Source organism: Pan paniscus, chromosome 3, assembly GCF_029289425.2.
Source record: "Pan paniscus chromosome 3, NHGRI_mPanPan1-v2.0_pri, whole genome shotgun sequence".
Lineage (NCBI taxonomy): Eukaryota > Metazoa > Chordata > Mammalia > Primates > Hominidae > Pan > Pan paniscus.
The window spans coordinates 151,526,691-151,548,136 of record NC_073252.2 but is presented as its reverse complement, the minus strand read 5'-3'; the positions used below and the strand labels follow the sequence as shown (position 1 = coordinate 151,548,136).

General features: G+C 42.6%; 1 protein-coding gene and 1 pseudogene across 9 annotated transcripts in view; both read right to left on the bottom strand.

The window, feature by feature from the left end:
• Nucleotides 1-19,819, bottom strand: part of TLR2 (toll like receptor 2) — a 65,860-nt gene extending 46,041 nt beyond the window's left edge. For 4 of the 9 annotated variants that reach the window (XM_063603481.1, XM_063603476.1, XM_063603482.1 and 1 more), the window contains exons 1-3: nt 19,500-19,819; nt 18,960-19,002; nt 18,390-18,507 (exon numbers count right to left, since the gene is read on the bottom strand). The gene's annotated coding sequence lies outside the window, so the exon portion shown is untranslated. The remainder of the gene's footprint in view (nt 1-18,389; nt 18,508-18,959; nt 19,003-19,499) is intronic. The other 5 variants (XM_063603477.1, XM_063603479.1, XM_008976118.5 and 2 more) reach the window with 5 other exon arrangements.
• Nucleotides 215-19,680, bottom strand: LOC100992334 (WD repeat domain phosphoinositide-interacting protein 4-like; annotated as a pseudogene).
• Nucleotides 19,820-21,446: the final 1,627 nt, after the last annotated feature.

The window sequence follows — 21,446 nt, the reverse complement described above, 5'->3', positions numbered from 1 at the left end:
TGTTTGTTTGTTTGTTTTGCCATTAAGGGCATTTATTCGTATTCATCACATCGGAGATCATCTCTTCCTAGGAAGCTTTTAAAAAATCCCCAGGTTGGATTAGGGCACTCCCTCTAGGTCCCTGGCAATTTCCTCCAGGTTAGGGATCCCAAGGGGTCGCTGCCTTCCTGGGTCTCTGGCCTGGCCCTTGGGGCACACAGTCATCAAGAAGTGCTGGGGGGAAGTGAGCTCTTTATTTAGACATAGCTCTGCTGAGTGGAAAGTGGGCACCAGCCGCATTAATGCTTGCTGGCTGGTGGCTTCCAAGCATGCCCCACTGCCAAGGCTCAGCTCTGCAGTCTGCCACTGCAGGTCTCTAGCACAGCTCCCAGGGTCCTTAAAAGTCATCATCATCACAGATGTCAAAGTACACATCGAAAGTCTCTCTGTTGCAGCTTCCATCAGGAGTGAAGACATATTTGTGGAAGGTCCCATCTACACAGATGGCAATGACAGAGTTGAATTTCTTGGAAGTATTGCGACCGAAGGAGCAGATGCAAGCTGACTCAGCAGGCACAGTGAACCTCGCCAGGCTCCACTGAGAGTCCACGTACTGCCCAATCATAGGCCCCACCTTGTCCACGGAGCCAGCGCGGAGCAGCGGTTAAGGTGGGTATCCTTGAGAGCAAAGATATGGATGGTGCCCTTATCGCTGGAAGTGCAGAGGAAGGAGGAGTCGTGGCTGAAGTTAATGCAGTAGAGGGTGGCAGGGTCAGTGCCTCGGTGCAGCTCCACCAGATTCTCCTTGAATTGTGTGTCAAAGAGGCGAATAAGGGTACCATTCTGGGAGGCTGAGGCCACTACAGTGCCTTGCTGGTTTAGAGACACACAGGTTATGTCACTCTGATGTGCATTGATGGTGAATGGAGCAGACATGGTGCCAGGCTTTGTGCTCGCCAGGTCCACAAGTTGCAGACTCCCACACTTGTGTCCCGGGAACACTAACAGTTGCTTCTCCAGGCTGGGGCAGAGGTCACAGAGCCTGTTGGGGTTGACCTGGGTATCAAACTCAAACAGCTTTCGAGGATTGTCTGGGAAGGAGTACACATAGATGCGGTTCTTCAGCACGGTCACGATCTTGCCATGGCGCATGCACACAGAAAGCACTGGCTTGGTGAAGGTGAACTCCAGCACCAGCCTCTCCTTGGAGTCCTTGCCCTCCTGGGCATCGTCCCAGATCAGCACTGAGATCTCTGAGAACTTGGGGCTACTACCACCGCCCACCAAGGCCAGAAGGTTGCAGCAGCGCAGCATCTCCACCAAGCCCATGCTGCCACCTGCTTGTGGTCCAGATGCCCCTTCTCCATCAAGGGCTCCACGTTGTAGATGTGCACACCTGTCTCCATGGCGCAGCAAAAGCAGCTTTGGTCTTGGTTGAAACGCAGGCTGGTCACTCCTCGAAGTGGCTGTTGAGTCAAGGTCCAGGATTGTTCCCCCTGGGATCGTGCTCCAGCTTCCTGCCGCCTTCACCAGCCTGACCTCCGCGTGTCCCCGACCCAGGCCCCAGCTGTCGGTGCCGCCTGCCAGTACCTAATGTTTGTAAGTGCTAGATATGAGTTCCTTGGTAAGTAGAGCCAAATGAATAAGTATATTTGTTTTATAAAAAATGAATTCTGGTGATAGGGTCTGGGGAAAGAGCAGCAAGGTGGCAAGAAGAGACCAAGAAACAAGCCAAAGAGATGGAGGAGGAAGACAGGCTTCCAAGCAGAAGCAAAAAGAGGAGCAGAAGAAACTTGAGGAGCTAAAAGCAAAGGACACAGGGAAGGGACTCCTGGCCACAAGTGGAATTAAGAAATCTGGCAAAAAGTATTATCGTAAGCAAATTAGTGCATAGACTGAAAACCAAATACCATGTGTTCTCACTTATAAGTGGGAGCTAAACTTTGTGCTCATAGCCATAAAGATGGCAATGATAGAAACTGGGGATACTAGAGCAGGGAGGAAGGAGGTTAAGGGTTGAAAAAGGAAATATTGAGTAGTATGTTCAGTAACTGAGTGATGAGATTATTTGCAACACAAACCTCAACACCACACAATATATCCAGGTAACAAACCTGCTCATGTGCCCCCTGAATCTATAATAAGAGTTGAAAATAAATAAATCAGAAACCTGAGGAAAAAAAAAAAGCTGTTCCTTGTGACTGAGGCAATGATGACCCTTGATTCCATTGCTATTTAAACCTCTGCATTTCCTGCCGTAACATCTTTTGCCACCTATAGTTAGAATGAACTGTTGTCTTACAGCCTGCTGTACATGTAAGAGTAAACTTTTGTTTAAAAAAAATCAAAAAAGAAGAATCGAGTGGAGAAACAAAGCTGCCTGTCTATACAACAGATATACAAAAACATTAGGCATATGAATACTAATTATAATGATAGGTTGACAAAAGTACATAATTATGGGGTGAATGACATGAAAGAGAGGAGTTATACGTCAGTTGACTGAGGAACTTTTAGACACTGCAGAGTTACTAAGGAAACTACAGAGTTTCAAAGCTGTATTGGCAAAGAATAAAAATTATAAGAGAAAAACAATATGAAAATTTTCCTCCACCTTTTATTTTTTTAATTTTCTTTTTTTTTTTTTTTTTTAGACAGAGTCTTGCTCTTTCACCCAGGCTGGAGTGCAGTGGTGCAATCTTGACTCACTGCAACCTCCACCTCCCAGGTTCAGGCGAGTCTCCTGCCTCCCAAGTAGCTGAGATTACAGGTGTGCACAACCATGCCAGGCTAATTTTTGTACTTTTTTTTTTTTTTTTTTAGTAAAGACGGAGTTTCACCATGTTGGTCAGCTGGTCTTGAACTCCTGACCTCAAGTAATCTGCCTGCCTTGGCCTCCCAAAGTGCTGGGATTACAGGCATGAGCCACCATACCTAGCTGACCTTTTGTTTAAAAGCATTTGTTTCTAAGATCGTAATTCAATTGACAGGAAAATTACCAGGTAATGATTGCCTCTCAGAAAATCAGTCCCTAAACTTGTCCCATCTCTAGCTCACTGAGGGCATAATCCCCAGTGTAGACCCAATATGAGATCACTGACCTTCCCTTCATTTTACTCTTGAAAAGAAAGACAGAAGTTATGAAGAAATAGTCATTCCCTGAGGGACACGCAGAGGAATAACTAGCCCAAAATTCTTTAGGGGAATTCTAAGTGGAAAGTGTTTACTTGGATTAATAAGCGCCTTTGGTAAAAAGGCAATTATATGAAGTAATGTAAATATATTGGGCTGTCAGTCATTCACACTTTAATATGAATTAGATCAATCATAATGTTTTCTTCTAACCAACTAGATGAGCTCAGTGTCTCTCAGGAAATGAGACTATCGATGGCAAAAAGGGAGCAGAGGGCATTACGTAGCAGAGGTTCAGGTGGGACAGTGCAGGAGGAAGTATTTGGAAAGAAGTTGGGGATACATTCAGAAGCAGAGACCTAGAGAACAGGAAAGGGGAGGAGGGGACAGAGAAAGGGGAGAGAGGAATGCATTAATGAAAACTTTATTTCTAGGAGTGTTTTGCCTCTTTGTCAAAGGAGGGGTCGAGGCCCAATCTGCAATCTCAATAATAAATTATCACTTTTCTCTCAGAGAAGAGGAGACAGGGAAAAGGACATTCCTCTCTTTTCCAAGAATGAGGGACTGCTCTGCTGAGAAAGTTTGCTTTGGCATTGAAAGAAACACTGGAAGGTTGTTGTTCTGTTTTAAACCTCAGAAACTTGCATAACTGGGCCAACACCAGCTGTGCCAGGAACTGGTACAGGGTAGGTCTGTCTTGCCCAGACTGTCCAGGGAATAACTACATTAAAATTCTGCTCTTGCATAATATGTTTCACAGAAATTTTAATCATAGGAAATGAAACTGACTGCTGCAAAGGACCTGAATTTCCTGTGGACACTGCCCCCGGCTAGTACATGGCCATCCCCTCCAGACTCAGAGAGGAAGGGGTGGCAGAGGGAGGATGGGAAGAAAGCAGTAACCAGCAAGCGCCTACTGGGGACCAGGCATGTGATTTCGGACAATCAATGTTTATTGTCATCAGCATGCCCTTTGGTCAGGCATGATGCTAGTTGCTGGGGTTAACGGCAAGAAAGTCCTGGTCTTTGACCTGAAGAAGCTCACAGTCTAGTGGGGAAGAAAGAAGTTGAACAAGTAATTCCAAGGGGGCAACATGAGCAGCACTGCAGGCATGAGGCAGAAGTCTCTTAGCATCCCCAGGAAATAACTTATCCTTGTTTAGCAGATGGGCCACCCAAGGCTCAGAGAGATCATTGAAGCAAGCAAGAGTGTCGTCAGGGAGTGAACATCAGACATCTCCTTCCCAAGCCTGTGTTCCTTCTACCAGCTAAGTGAAGGGCCTGCCATGTGCATGTTGCCAGGGTAAGGGAAACTGTGGCCTCCCCCTTACTAGTTGGGTAGTCTTGAGTATGTCATTCAGTGTTTCTGGGTCTGGGTTTCTTGGGAATGTTACCTTTTTAGGGGGTTGTTCAAAAGATGAGATTAGATGGCAGAGGTGAAAAGTGGTGGGACTGAAGTTGTCTGTCTGACTAAAGCTGAAGTAGTCCAAAGTCCAAACTCTGAAGCCTGGAGTCTGAAATCCGGGGTCAGGACTCTGAAGTCTGAAGTCAGAAGTCTGGTCTGGAGTCTGAAATCTGAAATCTGATCTGGAGTCTGAAGTCTAAAATCTGAAATCTGGGTCTGGAGTCTGAAGTCTGGTCTGGAGTCTGAAGTCTGGAGTGAATCTGAAGTTCGAAGTCTGATCTGGAGTCTAAAAGTCTCCTGTTGTCTGGAGTGTGGAGTCTCTTGTCTGGAGTGTGGAGTCTGTAGTCTGTCGTGTGGAATGTGGAGACTGGAGTGTGTTGTCTAGAGTCTGTTGTCTGAAGTGTGCGATCTGGAGTCTGGAGTCTGAAGCTGGAGTCTGAAAGTCTGTTGTGTGGCATGTGGAGTCTGTTGTCTAAAGTCTGGAGTCTGAAGTCTGGAGTCTGAGGTCTGAAGTAGTCTGACTAAAACTGAAATAGTCTTTAAACTAAAAACTATCTTTCTCGTGCTCATTGGTACTATTGTTATGCAGTTGAACACAGTGTTGGTAGAAAAGGAGAAGCAGAAAGAATGTAGATTAAACTTTGTTGATTCCCATCTTGCCTTTCCTTCTGCTGGAGCCACTTCAGATGTTTTCTTTTTTTTTTAATATATATATATATATTTATTTATTTATTATACTTTAAGTTGATTTCTTAATCTAAGTAGAGAGCAGCTTTAACTTGCTTTGAAAAAGCATTTTATTCTGCACAGCAAAGGAAAAAAATTAACAAAATGAAAAGAACCTATAGAGGTGGGTAAGGGGGAGGTGGGGGGATGGGGATGGTGAATGGGTACCCAAAAAATAGTTAGAAAGAATGAATAAGACCAACTATTTGATAGTACAGCAGGGTGACTATAGTCGGTAATTTAATTGTACATTTTAAAATAACTAAGAGTTTAATTGTATCATAAGACAAAAGATAAATGCTTGAGGGGATTTTCTGTGACACAATTTGCCTGTATCAAAACATCTCTCATACCTCATAAATATATACACCTACTATGTACCCACAAAAATTAAAACAAGATTTTAAACTTTGTAGTAAAATAAAGAAAAAAAGAACCTATAGAATGGGAGAAAATTTGTAAACCTTATATATAATAAAGGGTTACTATCCAAAATACATAAAAAATTCAATTCAATAGCAAAAAAACAAATAACTGGATTTAAAGTGGGAAAATAATCTGAATAGACATTTTCCCAAAGAAGACATAAAAATGGCCAACAGGCATATAAAAATGTGCTCTACATCACTAATCATCAGGGAAATGCAAATCAAAACCACAATAAAATATCACCTCATACCTGTTAGGATGGCTAGTACCAAAAAGCCAAAAGATAAGTGTTGACAAGGATGTGGAGAAAGGGAACTGTTATACATTATTGGCGGGAATGTAAATTGGTATAGCCATCATAGAAAACAATATGGAGGTTCCTCAAAATATTAAAACCAGAACCACCATATGATCCAGCAATCCCTCTTCTAGGCATATACCCAGGGAAAATGAAATCAATATGTCAAAGAGCTGTCTACACTCCTATGTTTATTGCAGCATTATTCACAATAGCCAAAATTTGGAATCAACGTAAGTGTCCATCAATGAATGAATGGATAAAGAAATGTGGTGTATACATACACAATGAAATAGTACTCAGCCTTAAAAAAATAAGGAAATCTTGCCATTTGCAACAACATGGATGAACCAGCAGGACATTATGCTAAGTAAAATAAGCCAGTCACAGAAAGACAAATACTGTATAATCTCACTTACATGTGGAATCTAAAAAAAGCCAGACTCATAAAAACAGAGTAGAACAGTGGTCACTAGGAATGGTGGAAATGGGGACATTGGTCAAAGGGTACAAACTTTCAGTTATAAGATAAATAAGTTCTGAAGCTCTAATGTACAGCATGGTGAGTGTATAGTAATAATATATTGCATACTTGATATACTCGAAATACTTGGTATTTGCTAAGAGTAGATCTTAAATGTTCTCACACAATGTAACGTGAGATAATGGATATGTTTATTAGCTTAATTGTGGTAATCATTTCACAATGTATACATATATCAAAACAAGTTGTACACTTTAAGTATATTACAATTTTTGTCAGTCATACCTCAATAAGCTAAAAAAATTTTTAAAGCATTTTAATGATTGAAGAAAAATGATTGAAGAGGTAACCTGCAATAAGAGTTACTGAAGTGCTGAATGCTTCTGTACTTCAGAAGCATCACAGAAATGCAGATCATGCTATATATGCATATATTTTATATGACTGAGTCTGCTTTCTATCTAAACATTACTCTGTTTCTATCTAAACATTACTCTGCCTAGTACTTTTTGTGTGCGCAATATCATCCTGAGCTTTGGATATTCCCAGTTTTCCAGACTTTTCTGGGCTATGGAAAGGCACAGTCGTAGCTATATTTAACTGCCCTATTATTCCTTTGGAAACACGGGCATATAAAAATAAATAAATAAAATAAAATAAGAGAGAGTCCCAGGGTCACAGAATGTGTAGCAGGAGAGATTCCAAAAGGAGGGCTGGTCTGTAGGGTAGGATCGCATGGAGAAGTGAAGAATAAGGACTTTCCAGATACCTCGATGTGAGGTGCCAGATCCCACAGGGGCTTAGAGTCACTGACTTCCTGTTTCAAGCACCCAGGAAATTGCAAAGTGACCAAGGCAAGGAAATACCCAAAGATCAGCTTCCAATTTTTGCTGGTGCAGCCTTTTCTGTCACACCACACGTTGCTGTGCGTTGTTCATTGTCCGGTCATTCATCCGCTGAATTTCCATGAAGTCACTTCCATGGGCCAGATACTGTGCTAAGCAATTGCAGGGCGCGGGGAGGCGGGGGGGTAGGTATAATCCAGGAGGGGACACGAGGTGCTCGTATCAGTAATTATGCCAAAAGCAGGATGCCCAGAGGGAATGATGACTAAGGGAACTCTGAGTCCTTCCTGAGTCCCTAGGTCTCACTTCAGTGACTGAGAATGGCCAAGGGCCTGCCTAGGTCTCTCCTAGCCCCTGACTACACCTGTATGTTAGGTCGGCTTGTCCCACAGGAATGACTTGAGCGAAGCAGAACAGAAGAATGTAAACATTTTGTTTTAACAACAAGGTGGGGTTATGCTACAGTTTTGTTTTCTTGGTAACAAAAGGCACAGCCGACTTCTCATCAGGCTGACTCAGGGCTGCCGGCTCATCCTGGGTTTCATATTACATCAGAGAACTCAGTGTTCCTGTTGTGTCTTGAGGGTGACCAGCTATCCCAATTTCCTCAGGACTATCCTGGTTTTAGCCCTGAAAGTCTTACTTACATCATGAGCACCTGGAGTGGCTGACCACCACCCAGCAGCATCCCCTTCTAGTAAATTCTGCAAGGCACTAGTGTGGCAAAAACATGGATTTTAGCATCAGATGGACTCGGGTTCAAATCCTTGTGTGTGCTGTGTCACTTACAAGCTGTGACATAGGGAAGTTACTCAGTATTTCAAAACACAGACACTATTCACTTCATGTACTCATTACCGGGGCCTCATCTCAGCAGGCGCCCACTTCCTTCGTGCTCATTCACTCCATGTCACTGGGCTCCACCCTCTTCCTCAAACAGGCAGAGCTCATTCTGCCACTTTGCCTTTTCTGTTTCCTCTGTCTGGAAGGCTTGAATCTTTCCGGGTGGGCCCTTTCTTGCCCTTTAGTTCTCTGCTTCACTGTTATCTCCTCAGTGAGGTCCTCTCTAAACACTCACTGAAGACTACCTCCCCAACACTCCCAGATGCTCTTCGTCTTATCCCTGTCCTATTTTCTCTCTAGCACTGAGTATGATCTGGAATTGTCTTGTTTCTTGACTGTGGGAGGCAGCCTTCTAAAACGGCTCACAATGATCCCCATTTCCTGGTATTCAAACCCTGTGTAACACCCTCCCCTTCAATGGGCCACCTAGGGACTTGTTCCTAACAAATAGGATATGGTATAGTGATGGGATGTCACTTCAAGATTGGTCATAAAGGACCATGACTCTTGTTTTACCGGCACTCTCCCTCTCGTTCTCTCTCTGGCTCTTGCTTGCTTGCTTACTCTGATGAAGCAAGCTGCCCTATTGTGAACTGCCCTAACAGAGAGGTGCATGTGGCCAGGATTGGCAGTAGCCTGTAGCCAACACAGCAAGAAATGGAATCCTGCCAACAACCACATGAATGACTTCGAAAGCCAATTCTCCCCTAGTTGAGCCTTGAGATGAGTGCAGCCTGTGAGAGACCCTGAAGCAGAGGACCTGCTAAAGCATGCCCCAACTCCTAACCCACAAACACAGTAAAATAGTAAATGTCATTATTGTAAGTCACTAAGTTTTGGGGTAATTTGCTACGCAATAATGGATAGCTAACATATTGATGTATTATTTATTCCCCCTCTAGAATACTAGCACCATGATAGAAGGTACCTTCCCCATTTGGTTCACTTTGGTATGCCCAGAGCCAAAAACAAAGTCTGGCACATAGTAGGTGCTCAATTTCACTGATTGAGAAAATCATGAGGGCACAGGCTGCACACAGGCCATGTAAGGACAGATGAAAAAAATATTTATTGAATGAATGAGTGATTTTGAGACAATTAAATATGAGAAGGGTAGGGAAAAAAGAGAGTATCTGAGCTTATTTTTAACCATTGCTATGGTTTGAATGTGTCCTCCCAAAAATTTGTGTTGAAAACTTAATCCCCATTGTAACAGTGTTGAGAGGTGGGAACTTTAAGAGGTGATTATATGGATTAATGAATTAATGTCATTATCATAAAGTGGGTTAGTTATCACAGGAGTGGGCGCCTTATAAAAAGGATGAATTTTACCCAATTTTCTCTCTGTCTTGTGCACTTGCTTCCACCTTCTGTCCTTCCCCGCTTCTGCCATGGGTTGACCCACACTAGATGCTGGTGGTGCCATGCTCTTGGACTTCCTAGCCTCCAGAACCATGAGCTAAATAAACTTCTTTTCTTTATAAACTACCCAGTCCATGGTATTCTGTTATAGCAACAGAAAATAAACTAAGACAATTATCAAGTGGTTAGACCCCTACTGTGGGCTCAAAAGATGTTGAAAAAGTTAATGAAATGAAAAATGAAAAAAATGAGGTACAGGGTAGAAATGATAAGGATGGTGTTGTCACATTGAGTGTGAAATGCCAGTAAAACATCTCCTAAGCATTCATAAATAAGTCTAGCTTTTCACAGAATATTAAATGAGAAAAGGAGTTCCTAGAATAGTGTATATATTCCATTTTTGTAAAAGCACACACATAAACACAAGTCTGGAAGGAGATACAGTCATGCAACTCCTGATGACACTTTGGCCAACAATGGACCACAGATACAACAGTTGTTCCATAAGATCATAACAAAACTGAAAAATTCCTATCACCTAATGATGTCATAGCCATCAGAACGTTGTGGCACAATGCATTGCTCACATTTGTGGTGATGCTGTACGTAAACAATCCTACTGCACTGCCAGTCTTACAATAGTATAGCATATATATTTATGTATAGTACATAACACTTAATCATAATAGACTATTACTGGGTTTATGTATTTACATACTTTTTATTGTTAGAGTGTACTCCTACTTATTTTTTTTAAGTTAACTCTAAAATAGCCTCAGGCAGTTCCTTGAGGTGGTACTCCAGAAGAGGGCACTGTTATCATAGGAGATGACAGCTCCGTGCGTGTTATTGCCCCTGAACACCTTCGAGCAGGATAAGATGTGGAGGTGGAAGACAGTGATATTGATGATCCTGACCCTGTGTAGACCCAGGCTAATGTGTGTATTTGTGTCTTTGTTTTTAACAAAAAAAAATTAAAAGTAGAAATAATTTTTTAATGAAAAAAGCTTATAGAGTAAGGATATTTAAAAAGAAAATATTTTTGTCCAGCTGTACGTGAGTTTGTGTTTTAAGCTAAATGTTGCTTAAAAACAATCTAAAAGTTGTTAAAAGTTAAAAAGTTCATAAAGTAACAAATTACGGTAAGCTAAGTTTAATTTCCTATTAAAGAAAAATATTTTTTATAAATTTAGTGTGCCTAAGTGTAGTGCTTATGAATTGTACAGTAGTGTGCAGCCGTGTCCTAGGCCTTCACATCCATTTACCACTCACTGACTCCACCCAGAGCAACTTCCAGTCCTGCAAGCTCTATTCATGGTAGGTGCCCTACACGGGTACCTACCATTTTTTATCTTTTATATTGCATTTTTACTGTACCTTTTTATGTTTTGATATATTTAAATAAACAAATGATTCCCATTGTGTTACAATTTCCTACCTTATTCAGTACAGTAACATGCTATACAGGTTTGCAGACTAGGAGCACTCAGCTATACCATATATCACAGGTGTGTAGTCAGCTATACAATCTGGGTTTGTGTAAGTACTCTATGATATCTGTACAGTGATGAAGTCACCTAATAAAACATTTCTCAAAATATATCCCCACCATTAAGCAACACATGGCTGTATACCAAAATAAGTGCTTCTTGGTAGTGCAATTACAGTGTTTTTAAATTCTTTCCTTTTGGTTTTCAATATTTTCTACAATTGAAAGAACAAACAATATAGGTATTTCCACTTATTCTTAAAAATCAGAGAAAAAAACCCATGATGGATGGAAGAGTCAGTATCACAGAAGAGGTCACTGACAAGGAGGAGGTAACCCAGTGAGAGGGAGAATGAGAGAGAGGACAGTGGTTGTTGAGAGCAAAGCCCTAGTGTCATTTCTAAAGCAAAATTTCTGGCTGGATAGGAGAAACGGCATTTGGTCTTGACCATCAATGGCATGCCAACTCCCAGGCTGCCAAGCTCACTCTACCTCATCCTGACAGCTCTCTTTTTCTGAAACATTTATCAGACCTGCCTTTCGAATCCATTTCCTGCCAGCACGCCGGCCCAGCCTTTATTTTTCTCACACTTGCATTTCTACTGCCTCCTGCTAGCATCCACCTTTCCCAGTGCTTTGAGGCTGTCTCATGCTCAAAAGCTAGAATAATATCCCCTTGTTTTTTTGAACATCCTTCTCATCTTAGCCCCTGCATAAAATCATGAGCTGCAAGACTGCCTCAGCCTTTATCACATCTCCCAACACAACTTGATTGACACTTTCACTTCCCACTGGGAAGCCAGCATTTTACCTCCAAGATAACCACCACGTGTTTCACCAAGTTTTTCTTCAGAATTAAGCCGATGATGAGCCCTTTCATGGCTACACAGATTTCAGGCTTACCAGTTACTCTGGCAAACTATTTTTGAATAGCCGTCCAGCAGTTCACATGTATTTGTTCCTATTATCTTACGTTTTATTTTCTCTGAAATAAAAGCAAAAATAGGCAGTACACACCATGTTTGTAAAGCCAGCTTACTAGGATCCTAGTACTCTCCAGTAGCTGTGCTACGAATCTAGCTTCCCTAATAATGAAAGCATGGAAGGCCAGGTGCCGGGTACTACAGTGAATTGGCACTCACTTTTGAAGAACACCCAACAGATAGCCAAAGTGGTGGAGCTTCAAGTCAGGCTTCTTTCTGCTGGGACTGCAGAGCTACTTTCTCTAGAATGAGGACCAGGTCCTACCTGCAGCTCTGAAGTTTAGAGAACAGAGTCTTTCCAACTGGATAAAAAATAAAGGAAAGCTTCTCCAAAATTGTATAGGTGTGTTTAAACATAAGTAGCGCTCAGCAGTATGCCAATAATTTCTTTTCAGGACACATAGAAGCTTCCATTTCCCAGCCTCCTTCCCCCTTGAGTGGGACCACACGACCATTTCAGGCCAATGTGCTGTAAGCAGAAGAGATGTACTGTGTATCACCACTGGGCCAAGCATAGAAGAGGTGGGCTGCATACTCCTCGTGCTTTCTGCTGTAGTTGAAAACAGGGAGACCTCTTGTCTCCCTGTGATGCCACAGTCACAAGAGTCAAGTGACCTGAATTGCTGATTCACACCAGGAGACACTTGCCCTGGACCATCATCTGTGCCTGTTAAGGGAATAAGTTGTTACTACAGCATAACCTAGTGCCATAGTTTGAATGTGTCTCCCAGATATTCATGTGTTAGAGACTGAATCCCAAATGCAACAGCACTGGGAAGTGAGGCCTAATGGGAGGTGTTTAGGCCATGAGGGCTCCACCCTTAAGAATAGATTAATGCCATTATGAAAAGCACTCTCTGGAATGGGTTCTCTCTCTTGTGCTCTTGCCCTTCTGCCTTCTGCCATGTGATGAGACAGCAAGAAGGCCCTCACCAGATGAGAGTGCCTTGATCTTGGACTTCTCAGTCTCCAGAACTGCAAGAAAATTTCTGTTTTTTAGAAGGTAGTCAGTCTGTGGTATTGTTATAGCAGCACAAAATGAACTAAGACATCTAGCTTATCCCAGCAAATACAAAAGCAATTCTGGGTTTTTCAATCAACAACTTGACCCATTATTTTGACCTAGTGATTTTTTTTAACAATGAAATAAGGTAGGCAAACAAGTTATTGTCTTCTCTTTATTAGCACTATAGATCTAGAATACACAATGAACTTGGGAACCTGGCCTAACCCGGTACTACTTATTTATTTGGTTGCAGGAATTTGTTTTAATATTGAATTATAGAATGAGTGGTCATATTTCACCCCACTCTTATAGCCTACTCAATCCCAAAGTCACAGTGCTGAGTCTGTTACTTCAATCATTTTGAGGTTTTAAATAAATTCTATATCTATAGTGAATGAACAAACATCTAATTAGCTAGATGAAAGGACACTGGTTAAAGTTTTTGTTTTCTGTTTTGCTTTTAGTTTCTAAAGTAATAGCTTTCCTTTAAAAATAACTGCTTGAAATCCAAATGCATTCCATCTTCCTGACTTCCTCTCTGTACTCCAGCAGAAGTATTAAATTGCTCAAATGTCTAGGGCACACAGAAATAATTATTTTGAAATGTCAGTTTTAGTTTCCATAAATATATATATTTTAATAAAGCTGTATTTTAATGGTGACTTTTATAGTACTTGCCCACCATTTTGATTAATGGTAACTAGACTGTTGTGCATTTTGTATATTGGCTATACTTGTATGTAAAGACATTCTTATGTCCCTTTAATCCCAGCCCAAGTAATTACTACATACCTCATTTTATAGGACTTCTATTAGGGAATGCTTACTGAAAGTTTCCCTTTGCCTTTGCTTTAAAATTATGTCCTTTTATAGTATAATGTACATTTTATCAGGACTTTAGCATTTGCTTTTAAGATACTTACTTTTTACCACTATTAAATAAAATACACTTTCCCTTAAGATTTAATTAAAAGTTTTGGGGGAGATGGATGTGATAGTAGTAACACATGCTTACAGCAGACAGTACCCCCCTTCCCCAGAAAAGAAAGATAAAAAAAAAAAAAAGAAAATGAAAATCACTCAAAATTCTGCACACCCAGTGGGGCATCACCCCACCCCACATGCAGTACAGGATCACACTGTTTATAAACTTTGTATTCTACTTCTTTCATCGCCTATGTTATTCTCTTACAATGATTTTTAGAGGCTTCCTAGTACTCCAACATTTGTTTGTTCTATAACTTAAGCATTTTCCTGTTGTAGAACATTTATTTCCAACTCATTACTATTTTAAACACTGTACTGTATATGCTCTTACATCATTTGTAATAGGCAGAATTATAATTCCTGCCCCAAAGGGGTCCACATCCTAATACCTGGAACCCCTGAATATGTGACTCTACATAATAAAATATGTGATTAAATTAAGAACCTTAAGATGGGCCCAGTCTAATCACAGGAGTCCTTAAAATAAGTGAACCTTTCCCAGCTGTGGTCAGAGAAAAAGATGTGAGATGGAAGCAAGGTCAGGGAGATGCTGCGTTCCTGGCTCTGACAACAGAGGAAGAGGCCACAAGCCAAGGAATGTGGATGGCCTCTAGGAGCTAGAAAAGGCCAGGACAGAAACAGACTGCCCCCTAGAGCCTCCAGAAAGGAATGCAGCCCTGCCACAGCTTGATTTTAGCCCAGGGAGATAGGTGTCAGATTTCTGATATACAAAACTAAGTTTGTGTTGTTTTAAGCCACTAAGTTTGTGAGAATTTTTTATGGTAGCAATAGAAAATTAATACCTTGTTTTTGTTTTTTAATTTGGTCATTCTTGAAATCAAAGAGAAACCTTCATTTTCAACAAAACTGCCTAGAAAAGATGGTTCATTGATCCACTATGAGCAAATCTTTCACAACATACAGCACCAAAATATAAATTTAAAAAATTAAACACACATCCTACCCCTCACACACACACATATCTCCCAAAGGCCACATGACCTAGATGAAAGGAGAAAAAAAACCAAACTCAATACCCTCACACAAAAGTAGTCTTTGAATCAGGATTTATAAATGTATATGTTTTTTCCTATGAGTAAAGCAAACAGAAGAAAAACAAAAAATCAAAGGAGGTTGGGCACATAGCTCAAGCCTGTAATCCCAGCACTTTGGGAGGCCAAGGCAGGAGAATCACTCGAGCCCAGGAGTTCAAGACCAACCTAGGCAACAAAGTGAGACCCCCTGTCTCTACAGTAAGAATACAAAAATTAGCCGAGTATGGTGGTGCATGCCTGTAGTCCTAGCTACTCAGAGGCTGAGGTGGGAAGATCACTTGAGCCCAGGAATTTGAGACCAGCCTAGGCAATATAGTAAGACTCTGTCTCTATAAGGAATAAGGAATTAGCTGGGTGTGGTGGCACATTCTTATGATCCCAGCTACTTGGGAGGCTGAGGTGGGAGGATTACTCGAGCCCTGGAGGTTGAGTCTGCAGTGAGCCAAAATTGTGCTGCACTCCAGCCTAGGCAACAGAGTGAGACCCTGTCCTTTAAAAAAAAAAAAAAAGCTGGGCTGAGGGGGCCCACCAAAGGGGTAAGGAAAAACTTATAGATGAAGGCCTCACAAGACTTAATACATAGACAGCATCACTGTGCATTATCTCAGACCTTTCCACAAGGTATTCAATCCTGCCTGTCATTCTTTATATTCAGGAAATCTAAAGTAAGAAAAGTGATTTTTTCTTTTCTTTTCTTTTTTTTTTTTTTTTTTTTTTTTGAGATGGAGTCTCACTCTGTCACCCAAGCTGGAGTGCAATGGCGCAATCTTGGCCAACTGCAACCTCTGCCTTCTGGGTTGAAGCAATTCTCCTGCTTCAGCTTCCCGAGTAGCTGGGATTACAGGCATGCACCACCACAGCCAGCTAAGTTTTGTATTTTAGTACAGACGAGGTTTCACTATGTTGTCCAGGAGGGTCTCAAACTCCTGACCTCAAGTGATCTGCTCGCCTCAGCCTCCCAAAGTGCTGGAATTACAAGCGTGAGCCACCATGCCTGGTCTATTAACTTTTAATAGACCATGCATTTAGGTTAATTATTTCTCTGGTTAAGAGCACTCCACAAAAATAGAGTTAGAAATAAATTTTAAAAGGAGATGTATTTCTTCTTCTTGTTTGGTAATATTTTATTGATTATAATGTTTTCTTGGTTTTTGCTTGCTTGTCTTTTATATAGAATAAACAGTTTAGCTTGGACTTGTGTAATAACATAATAAAATGTAAAAATTGACGCTATTAAAGGACTTAAACAATAAAATGATGGAAAGTAGTAGGTAGATTCTGCATGATAAGAAGCCTATCCACAGCTCTGAATAGCTGAGGAAGTCTACAGGACTTTTTCTATGTTCATATTAATCACTAGGGGGCAACATAGACTATACCTTTAATAATCATATCACAGTCAGATTGCGGATACAGGAAGTGAAAGCAGAGACATGAGTGGCAGAAGTCAGGAAGATAAAAGCTGTAACTAAAATCATCAGTTAATTTTGTGAACTGCATGAAACCATCAGTAACCAGTTATTTTAGTAGGATAACCTACTGAGTGAAGTCTTAGGAGCTTTTTTTTTAATTTTTTTATTTATATTTTTTGTAGAGACAAAGTCTCCCTATGTTGCCCAGGCCGGTCTCCAACTCCTGGCCTCAAGCAATCCTCCCACCTCACCCTCTCAAGTAAAAGATTTTTCTCTTAATTTTTGAAGGAAATCAAGTAGACATGATCATTGTGCTCTGAAAGTCATGCACAGAATCAGGTAGCACATTAAAAAGTCATGAAAAATGGAATCCTTTTTATCAAGCATACGTATCAATTACACATCAGTACAATCACTTTTTTTCTGTCCAGAGTGCCCAATCAATGTATCAATGTGGCCTTGTTTTGGTTTCCTTTTTTTTTTTTTTTTTTTAAAGAGACAGGGTCTCACTTTGTTGCCCAGGCTGGTCTCAAACTCCTGGCCTCAAGTTATCCTCCCACCATGGCCTCCCAAATCACTGGAATTATAGGTGTGAGCTACCGCACAGCCAGTTTTGTTCTTTACATTGTATAATATACATGACATGAGTCATGTCATCCTTGCTCAGCTTCAAAAAACATGAAGGAAGCTTCCAAATGGGGAAAGAGCCAGTAATGGAGGGAAAATAAAACACCACCTTAGGAATTGTGTTTTTGATTTTCATACTTACTAGTAATTTTTAAAATATGTTTATATCTACACAATGTTTTGGTTGTATGTGTTTTAATTATTAAATGCTATAAATCTATTTTGGGAGAAAGTTACAATAATGAATGCATTTAAAAAAACACTAATACCTAATTGTTGTGCATATCTTTTGCTATTTTCCTTAGAAGTTACTTCCTAGAAGTTCTTAAGGTGCACGACATATATGGCCAACCAATTTATAATCCCATCCCACAATGTATAAAAGTGCCTGCCTCACTTGCCCCCACCAGTACTGAGGCCCAATTTTATATTTTTCCTGTTGTTTCATGTTCTTTCATTTAAATTGACCATAGCAATTTTATGGAACAATAATGTTACTGAAACACCAGTTCAGTCTAGGCCCCATTGCTCACCAGAGAGGCAATCGCTAAGATGACAAGCGTTGCCAGGGAAGAAGGCTTTATTGCATTAAGGGTGATGTCAGCCGAAGAGACAGAGGCCAAACCTCCAATCCGTTCCTTCCCCAGGCCTAAAGTTAAGGATTTATATAGCAAGGAAGGAAAACAGGCGGGGCAAGGGAGCAGACAGTTGAATGAGGAGTCTAGTGTCTCATTGTAACCACTGTGGGGAAATGGGAATTAGAGAGGGGTAAGGAAGAGGAGTCGGTCAGCAGGTAGCAGGTGCATTTCACTGTAAGTTCTCAAGCTTCAGTTCTATGGGCACCCCGCTTGTGGGAAAATTTGGTCAGTTTCAATATGAGTAGTCAATTAGGGGTGCTATGTGCCAAACACCATCCAAATGCTAATTCATTAAACTTCACAACTGCATGAGGTATGTTGCTATTATCATCCCCGTTTTACAGAAGAGGAAACTGAGGCACGGAGAAGTTAAGTATGTGGTGAAGCTGGAGTTAGAATCCAGGCAGCCTGGCCCCAAAGAATATGCTGTTTAATGGAGCCTCTACTAAAATGGAAAGTTCTAGAAACCAGCAGTGGTTTTCTCCCCTGCCTCCTTTATTACTCAGGTGGTTCTCATTTCCCCCAGCATGAGCATAATCCAGTGTGTAATAATCATCACATGGATGTCTATACATGGTGACTGGTGTGTGAAAGTTCACATTGTAAGGACTGTAGTCCTGTCTTTGCCTGTGGTACTTTGTCTCACAACCATAGGATAATTGAAATATTCTCTAGTAATTAAAACTCACTTCTGGCCGGGCAAGGTGGCTCACGCCCGTAATCCCAACACTCTGAGAGGGAGAGGAGGGCAGATCACTTGAGCCCAGGAGTTCAAGACCAGCCTGGCAACATGGCAAAACCCCGTCTCTACAAAAAATACAGAAATAAAAAATTAGCTGGACGTGATGGCTTGCACCTGTAATCCCAGCTACTTGGGAGGCTGAGATGGGAAGATCACTTAAGCCCAGGAGTTGGAGGCTGCAGTGAGCCATGATCACACCACTACACTCCACCCTGGGCAACAGAGTGAGACTCTGTCTCAGAAAAAACGACTCGTTTCTTTAACCACTAGTTAATTGTATCCTTCCCCATACTTTTTCCTTCACACACACTACTGTACACCAGATACCACCATGAGTACTAGAGACAACACTCAGACAAGCAGACAAGGCTGTATTAGTTGTGATACTGCAACACAGATCCCCAACAGTAGTTCAAACAAGACAATCTATTTCTCTTCCATTTCACAGTCCCCGGGGCAGGAGCCCAGGGCTTAGAATGGCAAGGGCCTCTCTGGTTTAGAAGGCCCAGGCACTTACCTTGTTGCTCTTCTCTAACCTGGAGCAGGGGTCGGCAAACTTTCTGTAAAGGGCCAGAGAGTAATTATTTTAGGCTGTGCCTGCCAAAACTCTGTATTTGCAGGTAACTGAGTGTTTGTGTTCTAATACAATTTTATTCAAAAAGCAGGCCACAGGCCATAATCTGCTGATCCTTCCCCTATAGCAGTGCTCCTTAGGCTTTGATGTGCATACAAATCACCTGAGGAACTTGCCGAAATGAGAATTCAGGTGCAGTAAATCTGCATTTCTAACAAGCCCTGGGATGAATTCAAAGCAGTGGACAGACCACTCTTTTAGCAAGACCCTAGTGTGCTGTCCTCATCAGCCCCCAGTCTACTGAGTATTTCTCCCAGTGGATAGAGGGAAAGGGAAGGGCACACCCCTTCCTTAGAGTTGACCTATCACTTCTGCTCACATGCAACGCAGTCCCACCTGGGTACAGGGGAGGCAGAAAAATGCAGTCTGCAAGCTGAGAAGCAGGCACGCAGCTAAAGTGTCTCTTCCCATCATGAAACCCACCTGCTCACATTCTTGTCCACACACATTCCAAAGGGCGAAGCGTTCCTGTTCCAGTTCATGCTTAGACCTAAGCTTGAGCCTTGGTTCCTGGCCCCTAGCAGTCTCCTACCGCCAGCTTCACATCCCCTCCTGAGACTGACCTTTTCAGCTCCCCTTTACAGTTGGCCGCCTCTGCATCCATCTCACCTTCTGTCCTCTCTTCCACTTACTCCAGCTGGGCTGGCTGCAAGGACGCCAGCCACCGACACCACCCCAGCATGCACACCCGCTCCTTGTCCATGTGACTCAGTCTGTGGCACCGACACATGTGACCTCTCCCTCCCCTTCATGGCTTCTGCTCCCTCATCAGCGAGCCTTCCTTCCTAATTCCCGCAGCTGCCTCTCCTGCCCCGCCTCTCAACACTGGGCCCCCAGATGCTCCTCCCCAGGAGGCTCCCTCCCACCCTCGCTTTAGACACTGTCAACAGACCAAAGGCGCCCCATTGATGTCTCCAGCCCGGAACTTCACAGAGCTTCAGGTTTGTGGGTGGACTGCCTGACTGCCTATCCACATGGATATGCTGGGCCTTTCACACGGAACATGTCCAGCCACAATTCTCCATCCCCTGCCTCCCACCAGATCCTACCCAAAAGAGCTTCCTCTCAGTCCAGGACCCAGGTCTCAAGGCCCAACCAGAATTTCTTGCCTTCCTACTCCCCGTCAACCCCACCCCGCCAGCCTGAATGTGCACATATAACGAGCCCACCCTCCATCAGCTCCACAGTTGCAGCTGACCTTGATTTGGTGTTACATTACTCCTGAACTCCCAGAATCCTTTCTCCACTCAACCGCCAGCTGATTTTCAAAAAATTTAAGTCAGATAACATTCTTTCTCACTTAAAAAGCTCCAATGGGCTGGGCTCAATAGCTCACACCTGTAATCCCAGCACTTTGGGAGGCCAAGGCGGGCTGATTGCTTGAGGCCAGGAGTTCAAGACCAGCCTGAACAACTTGGTAAAACCCAGGCTCTTAGCTGGGCATGGTTGGTGCACACCTGTAGTTCCAGCTACTCTCAGGGTCTGAGGTGGAAAGATCGTTTGAGCCCAGGAGCTTAAGGATGCAGTGAGCCATGATTGTGCCACTGCACTCCAGCCTGGGTGACAGTGTGAGATCCTGTCTCAAAAAATAAAAAATGCTCCAATGGCTCCTAATTGCACTTTAAGTAAAGCCCATCCTCTTTTTGGTGGCTACAAGACTTTATAAAGGTGGCCTCTGCCTGCCTGTTCAGCCTCACCTCCTTCCACTGTGGCCTGCTGCCTCAGGACCTTTGCACTTGGTGTTTGCTCTGCAGGGAAGATTTGCCCAGGGATCTTGGCACACTGCCTTTTTTTTTTTTTTTTTTTGAGATACTCTTGCTCTGTTGCCCAGGGTGGAGTGCAGTGTTGCTGTTTCGGCTCACTGCAACATCTGCCTCCTGGGTTCAAGCAATTCTCCTGCCTCAGCCTCCCGAGTAGCTGAGATTACAGGTGCCTGCCACCACGCCCAGCTGATTTCTGAATTTTTAGTAGAGAAGGGGTTTCACCATGTTGGCCAGGCTGGTCTCAAACTCCTGACCTCAGGTGATCTGTGCGCCTTGCCCTCCCCAAAGTGCTGGGATTACAGGCGTGAACCACCATGCCTGGCCTCTGGCTTTCTTCTTATTCAAGTTTTACCTCAAATGTACCTCTTCACAAACTTTCCCCGACCACTCAGAAGGACCGGCTGCCACCTCCCCCAGTTCGTCACATCACCATTTCGTTGCTCTCACAGCACACATCAGTACCTGAAATATTGTTTGAACCTTTTCCTCCCTAACCTTCCCCTTCTGGAATGTGACCTGGCAGCAGGACCGTGTCTGTCTTGCTCTCTGCTGTATCCAAGGTCCCGGGGACAGCTCCTAGGAGGTACCCAGTAAATGTTTTTCAATA